The sequence below is a fragment of the Chenopodium album genome, unplaced genomic scaffold (genome assembly GCF_948465745.1).
Source record: "Chenopodium album unplaced genomic scaffold, dcCheAlbu1.1 scaffold_44, whole genome shotgun sequence".
In the NCBI taxonomy this organism is placed as follows: domain Eukaryota; kingdom Viridiplantae; phylum Streptophyta; class Magnoliopsida; order Caryophyllales; family Amaranthaceae; genus Chenopodium; species Chenopodium album.
Genome location: NW_027665309.1, coordinates 16,776 through 34,226, shown reverse-complemented (window position 1 = coordinate 34,226; position 17,451 = coordinate 16,776). Strand labels below are relative to the sequence as shown.

General features: G+C 31.6%; 1 pseudogene; it reads left to right on the top strand.

The window, feature by feature from the left end:
* The first annotated feature begins 3,567 nt into the window (after positions 1-3,567).
* On the top strand, positions 3,568-11,556 carry LOC145623425 (uncharacterized; annotated as a pseudogene).
* Positions 11,557-17,451: the final 5,895 nt, after the last annotated feature.

The window sequence follows — 17,451 nt, the reverse complement described above, 5'->3', positions numbered from 1 at the left end:
TAAAGTTACTCGTAATTGCCAAACGGGGCCCATGAGGCACATTCAGGCCATTCAAAATATTACCAATGGACCATCTGACCATCTTAGGTGAGAATGCACATTAAAGATGGGATTATTAGACAATAATTCAAAACTAAATAATTAACAGTGAATCGGTCAAAGATGGAATCATTAAAATAAAGTTTTCTTATTTTATAAAGGAAAATGCTATACATAGCCCTAAGGGTTACATATAAGCATTTAATTTACTCTTGAAAATTGTTTAAATTTAGAAAATCATGACAAAAACACACTAATTACACCGATCTGCGCGTGTTTTTGTCATGAATTCCTAACTTTATACATTTTTCAAGATTAAATTCAATGCTTATATATAGCCCTAAGGGCTATGTATAGCATTACCCTTTTATAAAATGAATGATTTTACCGCATTCGTTTGAAAAATGATTACCATATTAGTTTAATGATATATAATATTATCGGTTCTTTTTTTCACGTTATAAAATGGTCACAATTACTCTTACAATATCTACAATGTAAATATAAATTTTGAAAATTTTAATTCAACGTAAAATAAATATTTTTTGAGAAACTATAAAATAAGAATAAAAATTACATAAATGAAACTAAAAATTTAATTAACCAAAAAAAAAAAGTTGATACTACTAAGTAGTACCATTAATAAAGTAATATAATTAACTATTGGCAAAAAAATATGTCAATTTCAAAAGACTACTATAAAATTTCACTATATAATTTCAAAAAACTACTGTAAAATTTCACTATATAAGGGTTTTTTTTGTAGATATATATTCATTCACTTTCAAGATTGAACTGTAGTATATACTTGTAGAGTTGTATAAACTATAAAGGCAAAAGCAAGGTTTAAATCAGTCAATTAACAATAAGTGAAATTTCACTGATAACTGGAAAAAGTGATCAACCATTCGGTTATGTTAGAGTAATTTGTGATTTTTTTTAAAAAAAATAAAATAAAAATTTAACATCATTTCCATTTTTGAGCACATTAATTACATGCTACTTAGAAGTTGGCACATACGGACATATAATAGACGAATTGTAAAAGTATGCTAATAAATTCTGAATAAAACAAGAAGAAATTGGTCTATATGTGTGTGTGACTTTGTCCAAGTATTAGCTTAAAAGGAACCATATAGACGTATAGTCGTGTCTAATAGAGTATTTGTAATAGATGGTCGTCTCTTCGGCTCTTCCTCAAACCTTTCTTAATTATCTTGTACGATGAGTTTTTATAATTTGTTTGATGCCACCACATACCGGATTAATGAACCTACTTTGTCAACAATAATTTAGACTTTGTTATATTCACCTTATTTTTACTTTTTTTTTTTTTTTTTTTTTTTAAGATAATATGTTACAGTAACATATATTCAATTTTAGAAAAATAATGACTATAAATAAATCCACCTTTTTTAATGTCATACACGTGACGGATGGTGGCAAATTCTTGATCATTCTCATTTAGGGATATCAGCAAGCAACCAACCAATGCATGGTATATATTTTAAGTGATTTAAGCATTCTCTGAAAAACATAGCTACATTAAAGTATCACTCATTAGGCTTTGTCGTTTTTTATAATGGAAAACAAGTTTTTGAAAAAAATGATCGATTCTCTATGAAAAATAATTTGAAGGAAATACACAATTGTAAAAATAATTTTTTTTCGTTTGTTTCCTTACAAGATAGAGGAAAAGGAATATCAGGGTCGGCTCTAGCCCCGTTTTGAGGGGCCCCACATTTTTTTTATTATAAAAGTCTAATTTATATATATAAAAATCTAAATAATAAAACAAAGCATAAATTGAGATGTATTCTCTCATTTTCTAACCCCTCAATTTTTATAATTGTATCCCTTAAATTTCTTTAGTATACTTAGCTTTCAATCTTTCATGACTTTTACTTTTATTATAAAGCATAAGAATGAAAATAACATGTTAAAAAGAAAAATTGTCAAAAAAAAAAAAAATACTGTAAAACCTTTCAGCAATCCGTCAAAAATAAGTCAACTTTTTTATTATTTTTAAATATATATTACAACTTTTAGAGGATTTTTATTTAGAACAAGATATTTTACCTACAACCTTAATGACCGGTTAACATTTTATTTAATTTTTTAATAAATTCGTTAAATAGTTTAATTAAAACTTAAAGTAATTCTTTCTTAAAATAATTCTTTCTTCTTTTCAAAAAAAAAAAAAATAATTATTTCTTAAAAAAAATTTGAATAATTTTTTTTAGAAAAAAAAAACCCTCCACCAACCACCTACAAATTCTGAAATAGATCTGATTCACACTAATTTATTATGGACTGCCAATATTAGAGACAACATGATTGTTTTGTTAATAATAATAATAAAAAAAAAGTCACTATATTAAAATAAAGGTTATGTTAAAATAAAAGTTAGCGTGTCATAAGCTATAAGAGGTTAATTAACTTTTTTGATAAAATTTTTAATACAATGGTCAATATAAATAATAAACACCACTATGTTAAAATTAGGTCACTATTCAACATAATGTCGTGCTTTAAGTTTATAATAACATTAAAGGTCACACAAGTTTTTAAAAAGGTTACTATGTTAAAAATAAGGTTATTACGTAGTATATTAAAATTAAGGGCCACTATGTTGAATATAATGGCAGTTACGTGTGTTTTAACCTTATGTCCACAATAATATTATTGTGGACCAGGTCCACGCAAGAATTTCTGCCAGCCACCACTCCCCCTTCCCTTCCCCCCGACGCCGACACTAATCCCCTCCCCCTTGTCACACGTCGCCCCTCTCCCTCTTCCCCTGAACGATTGAACCAGTAAACCCCCTCCCCGAAACCTCCTTCCGTCCCCAACGAACTCTAAAACTATCCCCCCCCCCCCCCCACTATCGAAAAAACTCTAACCAAACCTCCCCCACCATTGCTAGGGTTTCGGTTAGGGTTTTCGAAGGTAGGGGATGGGTTTTAGAGGGTTTTGTTAGCAGATGATTCTCCAAAATGAAAACTAAAATTATAAATATGTAAGTACAAATCGCACATAATCAACGTTTATAAAAAAGTTGGGAAATTTTAAAACTGCAATATCACTAAATTCCTATTCTATTCACCTTAATTTCACTAAATTAAATAATTTTATTAAAATTAAATTATTTTACTAAATATAAATACTTTTAATTAACTTATATTAATTTTATTGAATATAAAAAAGTGATAGTCATTTTGTATACACTTGAAATAAATTTTCATAAACTCTTAATAATTGACCATCTTAGGCTCTTAGCAATATAATTAAAGTCACGAGTCTGTGGATTGCCGTGTGATTTAGTGCTTGCAAGGCGTCAATCTTGACTTGGATAGTTCCCCACTTCCCCGGACATGTAAATTTCTATCCAAAAAAATTAGTATTACTGTCTTCCTGTCCTACGTTTTATATAATGTAGTATATATATGTGAGCATATTAACTCATAAACATACTACACAAATAATATCACCTTATTATTTATTTCCTGGAAATCATGTAAGAGTGCCATGAGTCCCACATTCAGTTTGGTATTCGTTTTTGTTACTCATTTCTTAAGCCTTTCCAATCCGTCTTGCCTAATAGTGTTGAGCGTGTTGCCCTCTTAGAGATTAAGTCACAAATAACCCATGACCCTCATGGAGTTTTAGACTCTTGGAATGAATCCCTTCCTATTTGTGAATGGCATGGTGTCTTTTGTGGCACCAAGCATCCACATCGAGTCGTTCGCTTACATCTTCCAAACTACAATTTGGTGGGAACCCTATCACCTTATGTAGGCAACTTAAGCTTCCTTCATTTTGCCAAATTATTTATGAGAGAATGAGTTGAATTGTATTGATGATCTTGGCTAATATTTATAGCCTACAAAAGATAACCTACAAAAGATAACTTACACAATATAAACTCTATCATATAAACTTCTATAAATCTATCTTAGAATATCACTAAGATATATTATTATCCTAAATATATTATCATAAGATCTATATGGAAAATATATCACAATAATATATTTTCCTATATTCCTAACATCTAGATTTATACAACAATAGTTTTAGAGGCCACATACCACCTCAAATTGGCAATCTAGTAAAGTTAAGGGTCCTATTCTTAGAGGATAACAGTTTTGAAAGCCAAATACCATCAAATATATCTCGTTGCTCGAATCTGGAGGTCCTCTACCTAGAAAAAAACCATCTTTCTGGAATTATTCCATCTCAACTTGGCCTCCTGTCCAACTTGACAGATTTATCACTTTCTAGCAACCAACTTGAGGGTGATCTCCTCAACAAGGTAGTCATAAATATGACTTCCTTGCAGATGCTATCTGCATCTAGCAATCCTTTTCACGGAAGCATTCCAGACAGCATTGGAGCAACACACAAATATCTACGCTATTTCGCTATAAGTAATTGTAGTATTTCAGGTACTATTCCTCCTTCATTTTACAATCTTTCTCAGCTCCATAAGGTTGGTTTAGCATTTAATCAACTCCAAGGAACTCTTCCCTTGGATATTGGGGTTAATCTTCCTAAACTCACCGAGTTCATCATATCTGAAAATTTCTTCCATGGAAAGCTCCCAGTCTCTCTTGCAAACCTCACCCATCTGGTAATATTTGGTGTCTCCTCTAACAATTTTATAGGTAACATGTTTAGTGGTAGAAATATGCCCAATTTGGCAATCTTAGAGATTGCGCATAATAAATTGGGGACAGGAAAAGCAAATGACTTAGATTTTCTACAAACTCTTGTTAACTGCAGTAATCTACAAGAGTTGGAGTGTGGTGATAATAATTTTGGTGGGATGCTACCGGATTCTTTAGGTAACTTGTCCACAACCATCACTTCATTAGATTTTCAGCAAAATAAAATTTATGGAAGCATTCCATCAGGGCTATTTAACCTCATCAACTTAAGGATTTTGGATCTGGAAAGTAATCAATTGAGTGGACATATTTCATCTCAAATCGAAAAGCTAACAAAATTATATACATTTGACATTCACAAAAATTATTTCACCGGTAAACTTCCTTTTTCATTGGGAAATTTATCACTTTTGAGTGTGTTATATGCTGACAACAATAGATTTGAAGGTTCAATACCCGCGAGTCTAGGAAATTGTACAAATTTAGTGCATTTAGCACTTTTACAAAACAACCTCAGAGGAGCTATCCCTCCACAACTATTCCATACTTCTTCGATGTTAGTCGACCTACTCTTGGCCGGCAATCAATTAAAAGGAACCATCCCGGCTGAAATTGGGCAACTGAATAATTTAGTGAATTTGGGTGTATCAAAAAATGCTTTATCCGGAGAGTTCCCTACCACCCTTAGTAGTTGCACTAGCCTTGTTACATTTAGTGTGCGAGGGAACTTATTCACTGGATCTATTCCTCCATCTTTCAAGTCATTAACAAGTTTGAATTTTGTAGATCTTTCTCATAATAAGTTGTCTGGCACAATTCCTCAATTTTTGGCCAACTTTTCATTGTTCTTACTGGATTTATCATGTAATAACTTTGAGGGAGAGGTTCCCAAAAATGGAGTTTTTGCAAATCAAACTGGTTTGATAATTCTTGGGAATAGCAAACTTTGTGGTGGAATTCCTGAGCTCCATTTGCCAACATGTCCACCAAGTCCTACTACAAAAAGAAAGAGGGGAAAATTGTCTGTTGCTATGAATGTTATCATAGCGGTAGCTTCTTTGATTGTTGCTGTGTCGATAGTGTCGTTTGTATACTTTCTACTTCGTTCAAGGAGGAAACAGAACAAGTTGTCTCGTGGATCAGAGTTGAACTTGGTAGAGCCCTTTTCAAAAGTATCTTATGATATACTGCTCAAAGCAACTGACAGATTTTCGGAAGCTAATTTACTTGGTGCGGGTCGTTTTGGGTCTGTTTTCAAAGGAGTCCTTGTGATGCAAGTCTAAGCATGGAGAACTTCAAAGATTTGCTTATCATGCATCAAGAAAGTTTATCCCTAAACATTGATTCAAGCCAAGCATTGCATGGACACTTTCTTGGATATCAAAGCAAAGCCACGGTTTGCTTAGTGGCTTTTCTTGGAGTCTAGTTCACTTTCTTGAACTTTCTTGAATTTTCTTTACTTAGATTTTGCTTACAAGTTTTTACCTTTCACTTGAAAGGGTTTTTCTTGGTTCAAGCATTAGGATCTTTAATCTTTATTTAATTCTTTAATTTTTATTTATTTATTTAGTTGCTTTAAAAATCAGTTAGTTAGCAAAATAAATCAGTTTGGTGTATGCTTGTGCGCCAAGGTGCTTGCTCTTCAAGCAAGTTAGAATTCTAGTTTAATTAGGATTGAATTAGGGACTTGTCCTAATCTTCCTAGGTAAACTAAGTCTTATAAATAGGGCTGTAAACACACAAATAAATATATAGAGATTAATATTCAGATTTATTTCTTAAGTTGCATACTTGAGTTTTTGTTGATTGCGATCAATTGCTGTTTTGCTTGTTTTAGTTAAAACATTCGTTTGGATTGATTAATTAGGTGGATTCTTAATTGATTAATCTTAGTTTTTGTTTAATTCTTGGTGGATTTCCTGTATAGAATTAGACTTAAACATATCCCTTGTGTTTTGTTGATTTTCGGATCAATAATTCACATCATCTTTGGTATCAGAGCCGGTTTGCGCAACTTCGGGAAAAATTAAACTGGGAACAATTGGCTGGGAATTTTTACGTGATTCTTTTTGCATTGAACTCTAAAAACGTCCAGCTATCACCATATAAAAGTTCATAATTTTTAGTTGAGTAACGAGCTCTACACAGCCTCAAACATTTGGTGTTTGTGCACTGATTTGCGGTTGGGAGTCCGGCTTTTCTGTTGCCTAGTTTTCCTTCAAGATTCGATCTTTTAATCAAGATTTTTGCATGAACTGACTTGGTTTGTGTAGGAATCATGAGTGACGAGGAGGTTCCACAAGTTCCAAGGGGATTAACCTTAGAACAAGCTCAAAACCTTAGAAGAGATAGGCGAATTGACGAGTTGGCAGCAAGGATGGATGAGATATTAAAAAGGCTTGATACTCTTGCTGGAGATTCTTCAAGGAAAGGGAATTCTAACCCTAATTCTGGTTCAAGTGAGGAAGAACAACCAAGGAGGAACCCAAGGAGGCCACGAAATAATTATTCCTCAAGTGATGAATCACCAAGGCCTAGGAGGAGAGATCGACCAAAAGATGATGATAGGAACCTTAGATTAGATCTTCCCGAATTCAATGGGAGTATGAATGAACCTGAAAAATACCTTGAGTGGATTAGAAGGGCCGAGACACTATTTGATTACAAGGAGTATGATGAAAGGAAAAGATGCAAATTGGCTGAATTGAAACTGACCGGTTATGCTAGTCTTTGGTATGATAATCTAAAGAAGAAGAGGCATAAGGAGGGGCGTGCAAGAATCTCAACTTGGGAACAACTCAAGAAGCACATGAAAAAAAGGTTCGTACCTAGTGATTATATTCAAGATGTTTATCTTAAGATGCAACTTTTTAAACAAAATTCTATGACTGTTGAGAATTATATTGGTGAATTTGAAAAGTTATGCATGCTATGTGGCTTAGAAGAGATAGTTGAGCATAAGATTGCTAGATTTATTTCGGGGTTGAATGATAATATTGCTGAAAAAGTTGAATTGCAACAATATTGGTCCTTTGATGATGTTTGCAAGGTAGCTTTGAAAGTTGAAAAACAGATAAAGGGGAAGAAAGGGACGTACACTAAGCCCTTTGTAAAAGGTTTCACTAAACCTTTTGAGAAGAACAGCTTGGAGAAAAGTGGTTCTAGCTCGAACTACAAGGAGACTAAATCAAAATTTGAAGCTCCTAAAAAGCTTGTTGAAGATAGGAAGTGCTTCAAGTGTGGTAGTGTTGGTCACATTGCAACTAATTGTCCATCAAAAAGAGTAATGACTGCTCAAGAGTGGGAACAAGAACAAGCTAAGTGTGAGCAAGGTAGTGACTATGAAGAAAAGAACGAAGAGGAAAACTTTGAAGAAGAGGAGGGGCATATTGACGAAATTGATCCCGAGACTCATGGTCAAAGTTTGGTTCTAAGAAGGGCACTACACTCTAAAACCGTACCTATGGAAAACAATCAAAGGGAGAAAATCTTTCTTACAAGGTGCAAGGTAGAAGATAGGTTGTGTGACATGATCATAGACACGGGGAGTTGCACTAATGTGGTATCTACTACTTTGGTAGACAAATTGAAGTGGCCAACTACTGAACATCCAAGCCCTTATAAGCTTCATTGGCTTAATAATTCGAGTGATGTTAAGGTAACTAAACAAGCCTTAATCTCCTTTTCAATTGGTAAATTTCATGATAAAGTTTTGTGTGATGTTTGTCCTATGGATGCTTGTCATATACTATTAGGCCGTCCTTGGCAATATGATAGATTTGTGAAGTTTGATGGAAGAACTAATGTGTATGTTGTGAGAAAAGGAGAAAAAGAGAGACCGGTTGCTTTAAAACCTTTGATAAGCAACAAGTCTTCTAATGTTACCTCTAATTCGAAGAGTTCTTATTTGATTAGTGAGAGGGAATTAGAAAAAGAGATTTGCAGCAACAATGTGGTATATATACTTGTTTCTAATGAGATTCGAATTGATCAAGATAAACATGCAAAGAGGTCGTATGAATTGGAATCTGTTTTAGAAGAATTCAAGGATGTCTTTCCTAAGGAATTACCTCCGGGACTACCTCCTATTCGTGGGATAGAGCATCAAATTGACTTGATTCCGGGAGCACCATTACCTAATAAGGCAGCCTATAGACAACGGGAACTTATTGTGGGATTGCCGAGAACACAACGGGGGAAAGACTCTATTATGGTTGTTGTGGATAGGTTCTCTAAGATGGCTCATTTTGTTCCTTGTCACAAAGTGGATGATGCTATGAAAGTGGCGGAATTATACTTCAAAGAGATTGTTAGATTGCATGGAATTCCGAAAACTATTGTGAGTGATCGAGATACAAAGTTCATGAGTTTCTTTTGGAAGTCGTTATGGAAGCTTGTGGGAACTAAATTGCTCTTTAGTACATCTTACCATCCACAAACTGATGGACAAACCGAGGTTACTAATCGTACTCTTGGTGCGCTTTTGCGTGGGTTAGTGAGTAAGACACAAAAGGATTGGGACATCAAGTTAGCTCATGCGGAGTTTGCTTATAATAGATCACCTACATATGCTACCAAACATAGTCCTTTTGAGGTAGTCTATGGAGTGAATCCGAAACTACCAATTGATCTTGTTCCATTCCCTAAGGGTGAGTTAATTCACAAAGATGCCGAGTCTAAGTTGAAAAGTATGCTGAAATTACATGCTCAAGTTCGAACAAGAATAGAGAAAGTAAATGACATGTACAAAGCTAGAGCAAACAAGCATAGAAAGCAACAAGGTTACAATGTTGGAGACTTGGTATGGTTACATTTGAGAAAGGAAAGATTTCCAGGAAAACGCAAGAATAAGTTGATGCCTAGAAGTGAAGGTCCTTTCAAGATTATTGAGAAGATCAATGACAATGCTTATAAGTTAGAACTTCCGGGAGAATATGGAGTTAGTGCTACATTCAATGTTGGCGATTTGGCTAAGTATATTCCTGATGAAGAACTTCGAGATTTGAGGACAAATTCTTTCGAAGAAGAGGAGGATGATGCAAGTCTAAGCATGGAGAACTTCAAAGATTTGCTTATCATGCATCAAGAAAGTTTATCCCTAAACATTGATTCAAGCCAAGCATTGCATGGACACTTTCTTGGATATCAAAGCAAAGCCACGGTTTGCTTAGTGGCTTTTCTTGGAGTCTAGTTCACTTTCTTGAACTTTCTTGAATTTTCTTTACTTAGATTTTGCTTACAAGTTTTTACCTTTCACTTGAAAGGGTTTTTCTTGGTTCAAGCATTAGGATCTTTAATCTTTATTTAATTCTTTAATTTTTATTTATTTATTTAGTTGCTTTAAAAATCAGTTAGTTAGCAAAATAAATCAGTTTGGTGTATGCTTGTGCGCCAAGGTGCTTGCTCTTCAAGCAAGTTAGAATTCTAGTTTAATTAGGATTGAATTAGGGACTTGTCCTAATCTTCCTAGGTAAACTAAGTCTTATAAATAGGGCTGTAAACACACAAATAAATATATAGAGATTAATATTCAGATTTATTTCTTAAGTTGCATACTTGAGTTTTTGTTGATTGCGATCAATTGCTGTTTTGCTTGTTTTAGTTAAAACATTCGTTTGGATTGATTAATTAGGTGGATTCTTAATTGATTAATCTTAGTTTTTGTTTAATTCTTGGTGGATTTCCTGTATAGAATTAGACTTAAACATATCCCTTGTGTTTTGTTGATTTTCGGATCAATAATTCACATCACCTTGATCCAGAGAGTAACATGGTTGTGGCTGTTAAAGTCATCAGCCTTGAACAGAGAGGAGCTACCAAAAGTTTCATGGCCGAGTGTGAAGCACTAAGAAGTATCCGTCATAGGAACCTTCTTAAGGTCGTCACTGTTTGCTCGAGTACTGACTTTCAAGGCAATGATTTCAAGGCTTTGGTGTATGAGTACATGACAAATGGAAGACTTCATCAATGGATTCATACGGATCCAAATTTGAGAACCCTAAGTCTTCTTCAAAGGGTAGAGATTGCAATTGATGTGGCGAGTGCACTGAATTATCTGCACAATGATTGTGATGAACCTATCATTCATTGCGACCTAAAACCAAGTAACATTCTTCTCAACGATGACATGGTTGCTCATGTTGGGGACTTTGGGTTGGCAAGGTATCATTTGCGTGCAACTACAAATAACAGTAGCTCTGTTGCTGTCAAAGGAACAGTTGGATATGCAGCTCCAGGTAATAACAAAACAATGACACAATTCCAACATGTTCAATTTCATTTTGTTTCTTTTAACAAGTGTATATTTTCTCTGCTTTGATGATAATTTTTTAACAGAGTATGGTGTGGGAAGCGTGGTTTCTAAGGAAGGTGATGTATACAGTTACGGCATTGTGTTGTTAGAGTTGATGACTTCCAAAAATCCCACTGATACGATGTTCGAAGGAGGTTTAGACCTGCATAATTATGATAAATCAGCAACATTATTGCCTAATCAATTGATAAACATCATTGACCCAAAGCTCTTAGATGATGGCGCGAATGATGCAGGTGAAGGAAATGAAGGCGAACTTTTGGCAGAAAATGAAAGGAAAATGAAGTGCATAAAGTCTGTGGTTGAAATTGGAGTGAAATGTTCAGTAGAGTCACCACAAGATCGAATGAAGATCGAAGATGCCATCGGAGAGTTACAAGGAACAAGGGATATTCTTATTAAAGAACTACATATCATCCGTGCAAAGCACATTAGGTACATACTATTTACATGAGCTAGATTTAATTGTCTCGTATCACTATATTTCATCCTTTACTGATTTTTCTAAGCTCTTTCAGGGATATTGCTGGTTAAACATGGTATATGACTAATCTGAGGCATAGGCAGAAAATTGATTCAGAGTAAGTTTTTTGGTTCAACTGTCAAATTATTATTTCGTGTAATGTATTCAAAGGCAAGATGTATAAAATTCAACTGTCCATTATTTTCTGATTGTGGGAAAAATAAACTTTGATAAACTAATTGATTTTCCAGGTCCAGCAGTATCAAGCATGTACAATATATATCCAGCATATGCTATGTTAAGCAACTCAAAGAGAAGTTTAGTTATCGGCTTATTGGATCAGATCGTTATATTATCCAGCTAAGACAACAAGATCATGTCAAAGGTTGTTCATAGCTTCTAGTTTTCTGTTTCTAGAGTGAGTGAAGCTAGATTCATAAGATGAAGAAAATTTTTGTAGAGAAATTAATTCGAAGTATCTATTTTAGCATGTACGCTTTTTTCCTTTATTAATAAAAGCAAGATAGTTATAAACTCAATATATTTACATACATCTGCTGAACGGTGTAGCGTTTCAAACTTGATATGCCCAAGCTATTTTTTTATTCTCGTTTTCAATTTTCGAATGAGCTTTTTACAAGGTTTGATACTTAAAAGTTGGTAAGCTAATGTATGATCGAAGGTCTGATAAAATAGCTAGAGTTAAAATGATTCAATATTGAATGTGAAAATAGTGGTCTGGTTTGCTTGTCTTGGTTTGATTTTATATCTCAAAGTTCAGTGAGCTCGGGTTTATGTAATTTGTGGAGTTATTGTTATAATGCTTGAGCTGATCGATTAAGCAATGAAAGTAAAATAGCTACAAAACGTGCACATTAGTCGCCCTAGTATACTTTAAAAATCATATCACACTAATTAAATTATAAAAAAAAAAAAATGATGCGCTTTTACTTTATTATTTATTTTATTTATTAAAAAAAAATGCTTTATGTTTTTTTTTTTACAATGCATATCAAATTTCACTACTGAAATTCGGGCAAATTGCGACCATCAGAGACGGTTAGTGAAAATAGAAAAAATGGTCGGTATTTAACTCAATCGCATAGTATAATAAATTCACTTACATAGTATAATAAATTCAACTCAATCGCATAAAAATGTCATACAAGTCAAAGCATTACAAGTAGAAAAAAAAAATTTAAGAAACAAAAGGAAAAGGGAGTCTTTTATAGATTTTCAGCACATATTTTCAATTTAGCAATTTGTTATTTTGTCATCGTTGCGTCATTTTCCACTAGAATGGAACAACAGGTATAGCAAATACTCCTTCTTTCCAAAATCACGAAGCCTCCGTCAAAAAAAAAAAACAGCACGGAGCCACGAGCTAATGATTTCGTTTTTTGCCTAAATAAATGCATGATGGAAAATTCTGATGAACTCGTATGCATATGGGAAGATTAACACCATCTTTAACTTCAGATTTTAAAACTCCGTTTTAGTTTGACATGAAACATTTTAATAAAATATAATTTTTTTACGAAAAGTGAAATTTATTCTGTGGAGGCGGATGTACAATGCTCCGTGCATCCTTTTTTTTTTCGAAAATAGGCGGAATGAATATTTAGTTGTTCAGTAAAAAACATACATTTATTTTGTAAAGAACATTTACCTATTTTTATAAAGAACATCATATATAGTTGTATTGTAATGAACATATATAGTTATTTTGTAAATAACATATAGCTATTTTGTAAAAAAAACTTCCAAATTTATGTTCTATATATATATATATATATATATATATATATATATATATATATATATATATATATATATATATATATATATAACATCCGTAATATTAATAAAGAACATGTTAGTGGACCAACTCAACCAAAAGCTTAAGCTGATGGTTGAGGCCCAGAAATATGTTTTAGACTCTATCACTCCCCCTCACACGAGAGCCCGTTTGAGCTAGAAGTGGATGCAGCATGGGCCCTCCTCATACCCAGCGCTTAATATTCCACTTGAAAGTGAGGGTGGATGAGATTCGAACCCGTGACCTTTGTGTCACGCTGACTCCGATACCATGTTAGAGGACCAACTCAACCAAAAGCTTAAGCTGATGGTTGAGGCCCAGAAATATGTTTTAGACTCTATCAGAACATGATAGATAGAGGTGATCAACTTCAGCCCGGCTCGATTATTCGGCCCAAAAATAGGGTGGGTTTGGGCAATCCTAAAAATGCATTTTTAGTTAAAAATCCAAATTCGCCCCGAAAAAAGCCCAAAAAGCCCGCTACATTTTCCGGGTTTGGGCACGAGATATTATGTTAAGACCCGGTCCGACCCGAATTTTTGATCACCTCTAATGATAATATAATGTAACTAGTTAAAGTCCCGCGCAATGCACGGATTTTAATAACTTATATAGTAAATTACTACATTAATTTAACATTTATATGCTAAAAAAAAAATAGAATTACTATAAAAAATATACTTTCAAAAATATTTCGTTTGAGTGCGTATGACAAAAATATAATCGCTAAAATGGAAAGTAAATATTATAGGCTATAAATATTTTTCATAAGGAAAGATAAAGAATGGAGGGAAAATTTTTTACCAGTGAATAACATGTGTCATCACCGGTTTCACTTTTAGTATTAAACTAGGTTAATTCCCGTGCCATGCACGGTCATAATTAAATTTTACAATAAATAAATATGGTGTTAATTCAACAATAATTTATCCAAAAAAATTATTTGTAACAAAATAACTTAATTTAAATGTAAAGATTATTGAATTGGATTGTATAAAAAAAATATAGTAATAGAAACTTAGAAGATTTAACGTTTGTATAAGAAAATTAAATTATTAGCTTAGGTAATTAGGTTAGTACCCATATACGAACTCATATACATTTGTCCTTAAATTTTTGACACACTTTGATCGGCATAATATGAAAATTTATTTGAGTTCATTTTACTTTAGGATAATTAGTATTCCGTAATCAACTTTTTAAATATATTTTAGTTTGCGGATAATTAGAACAATTAGATTTAATTTTCCAATATATGTTATGTACGAAGTACGTATACTATAACAAAATTATATTGTTCTTATAAATGTTATGTATAGTTTTAAGATTAATACTCCGTAAAAAGTATGCTACCAAAATGAATTTTCTTTAAAATTGATATTGATAATATTATAATAATATTGGAAAACAATATATTCCAATACCTTATTTTTTTTAAAGCTATGTTAGTATTTTTGTAATTAAAAGTTTCCTAGTATATATAGAATATATGTAAAAAATTTAATTGAGTAATATTGGATAAAATATGTTGTCAAAATAGAAATGACTATTATTATAGGTTATAAAATATATAGATGTCATTAAAATATGGCAAAAAAGTTAAAAAGAAAAGGAAAAAAAAAAAAGCGGGAAAATTTTTAACCAGGAAATGACAAGTGTCATTCCTGGTTTCGCCTTTAGTATAAGTTATTGATTGATAATTGATTGATTGATAATATTATAATAATCTTGGAAAACAATATATTCCAATACCTTATTTTTTTTAATTGAGTAATATTGGATTAAATATGTTGTCAAAATAGAAATGACTATTATTATAGGTTATAAAATATATAGATGTCATTAAAATATGGCAAAAAAATTAAAAAGGAAAGGAAAAAAAAAAGCGGAAAAATTTTTAACCAGGAAATGACAAGTGTCATTCCTGGTTTCGCCTTTAGTATAAGTTATTGATAATCTTGGAAAACAATATATTCCAATACCTTATTTTTTTTAAAGCTATGTTAGTATTTTTGTAATTAAAAGTTTCCTAGTATATATAGAATATATGTAAAAATTTTAATTGAGTAATATTGGATTAAATATGTTGTCAAAATAGAAATGACTATTATTATAGGTTATAAAATATATAGATGTCATTAAAATATGGCAAAAAAGTTAAAAAGGAAAGGAAAAAAAAGGCGGGAAAATTTTTAACCAGGAAATGACAAGTGTCATTCCTGGTTTCGCCTTTAGTATAAGTTATTGATTATTGATGATTGATGAACATTATTTTTATTCAACCACCATAATCTATAGACAAAATTCAAAGAACATTTCCAAATAAACAATTAACATTATGTAATAGTACATTATACTGACAATCAAAGAACATGAAGATAAAGAATATTATTTTACAGCATATATGTTCTTATATAATTCTATAATATGTTATTTTCACTTTAACCGAATGTTTTATATATTTCTATACAATGTTCTTTACAATTCTATAACATGCATGTTCTTTTCACTTTAACTATATGTTCTTTACATTTTTATACAATGTTTTTTTTTTTTTTTTTTTTTTTTGGGAAGGGATGCACCATGCGGATCGTGCATCATGCTGCAGGAACCAAGCATTGCACGAAAAGTATGTTTTTAAAGACAGTAATCGCATATGTAAATTATTTTCCTTTGTTTAATACTCCCTCCGTTTTTAGATACTTGCTCCAATTTTCTTTTCCGATCGTTTTTAAATACTTGTTCCATTTCGTTATTTGAAAAGCTTTTACAATATTTAATTAATTTCTCTCACCTAGTGAACCCAACATAACTCAGATTTTATTAATTTCATATTCTCTCTCCTCCAATTCTCTCACCTTCAATTCTATCAACTACTTTTGCTTTTTACAATTTTTTATTCTTTCTACTACCCCATTAACTTTATATTTTATTACTTTTTTCAAATTTTCTTAAAACTCCGCACATGGAGAAATGAACCAAATATTAAAAAATGGAGGGAGTACAATAATAGTTATAGTGGAAAATAAAAGTGGATGACATGATAGATGAAGGTAAAGTAAAAAGTTAAAGAAGGAGAAAAATATAAATTCCTCCATTAAAATACTCTTATAACTTTTCACCTTTGAAAATTCCACCCTTTCACAAACAAGAAAAAAATATTTGTACATTTATAAAAATAAATCATTTTCTTCGTAAGCATTTTATTCCAAAACTAGTTTAAGTACCGTGCAATGCACAGTTGTTATTAACTTTTAGAAAAAGGTTATTGTATATTTTTATAAAATAAATTATACTCATAATATTAATTCAAAAATAAATATAACTTTAACTTTTATACCTAACTATATCAATGTCTTAGATTAGCTAGTGACACTTAGAAAAAAAGAGGCTTTATTTATTTTTATTTTTTTTTAAAAAAAAAATCTAAGGTTATATAGTACCTGCACGTTATGCGTTATTATTAATACAACTTTTAAGAGTAGAAAATAAAGTGTGTATTATATATGTCTTAACAAAATGATTTTATTTTTAATTGAATTAAACATTATTGCAAAAGTAAAAAATTGGATGAAAAAAAATTAATAGTATTATCGAAAACTAAAATAATGTATAGCAATATTGTTTAATAATACTCACCTCATTATTTTTATAAAAATAATACCTAATATAAAAGACTACATATATGTAAAAATATATCAGTTAGGTTTATATGGAGAATTATTATTGTTAAGAATTTTAATTGGAAGAAAGATATTTTAAATTATTACAAAATGATTTCTTTCAATATATAATCTGCATAAAAATAGAAAGTAAAATTGGGCGGGAAAATTTTTAATGACATTGTGACAGATGTCATTTTAGATTCGCTTTTAATATAGGTTAATTGATTGATAATTTCTTTGACTTTGCTTGATATTATTCCACTAGCAAATTAGCAATTATTAAGATCATCTTGTATTTATTAAATATGTATATTTTGATATTAATTCTAGAAGGCAGCCACTTAGAATTGACTCGTATAGGTCTTCCACCATCAATTAATTATTAACCCAACAAGTAATTCCTCTCTATATATGTAAGCATATCCAACAACCATTAATGCATATATCATAAAACACCTAGTACAACAAAAACCAAGTGTGCC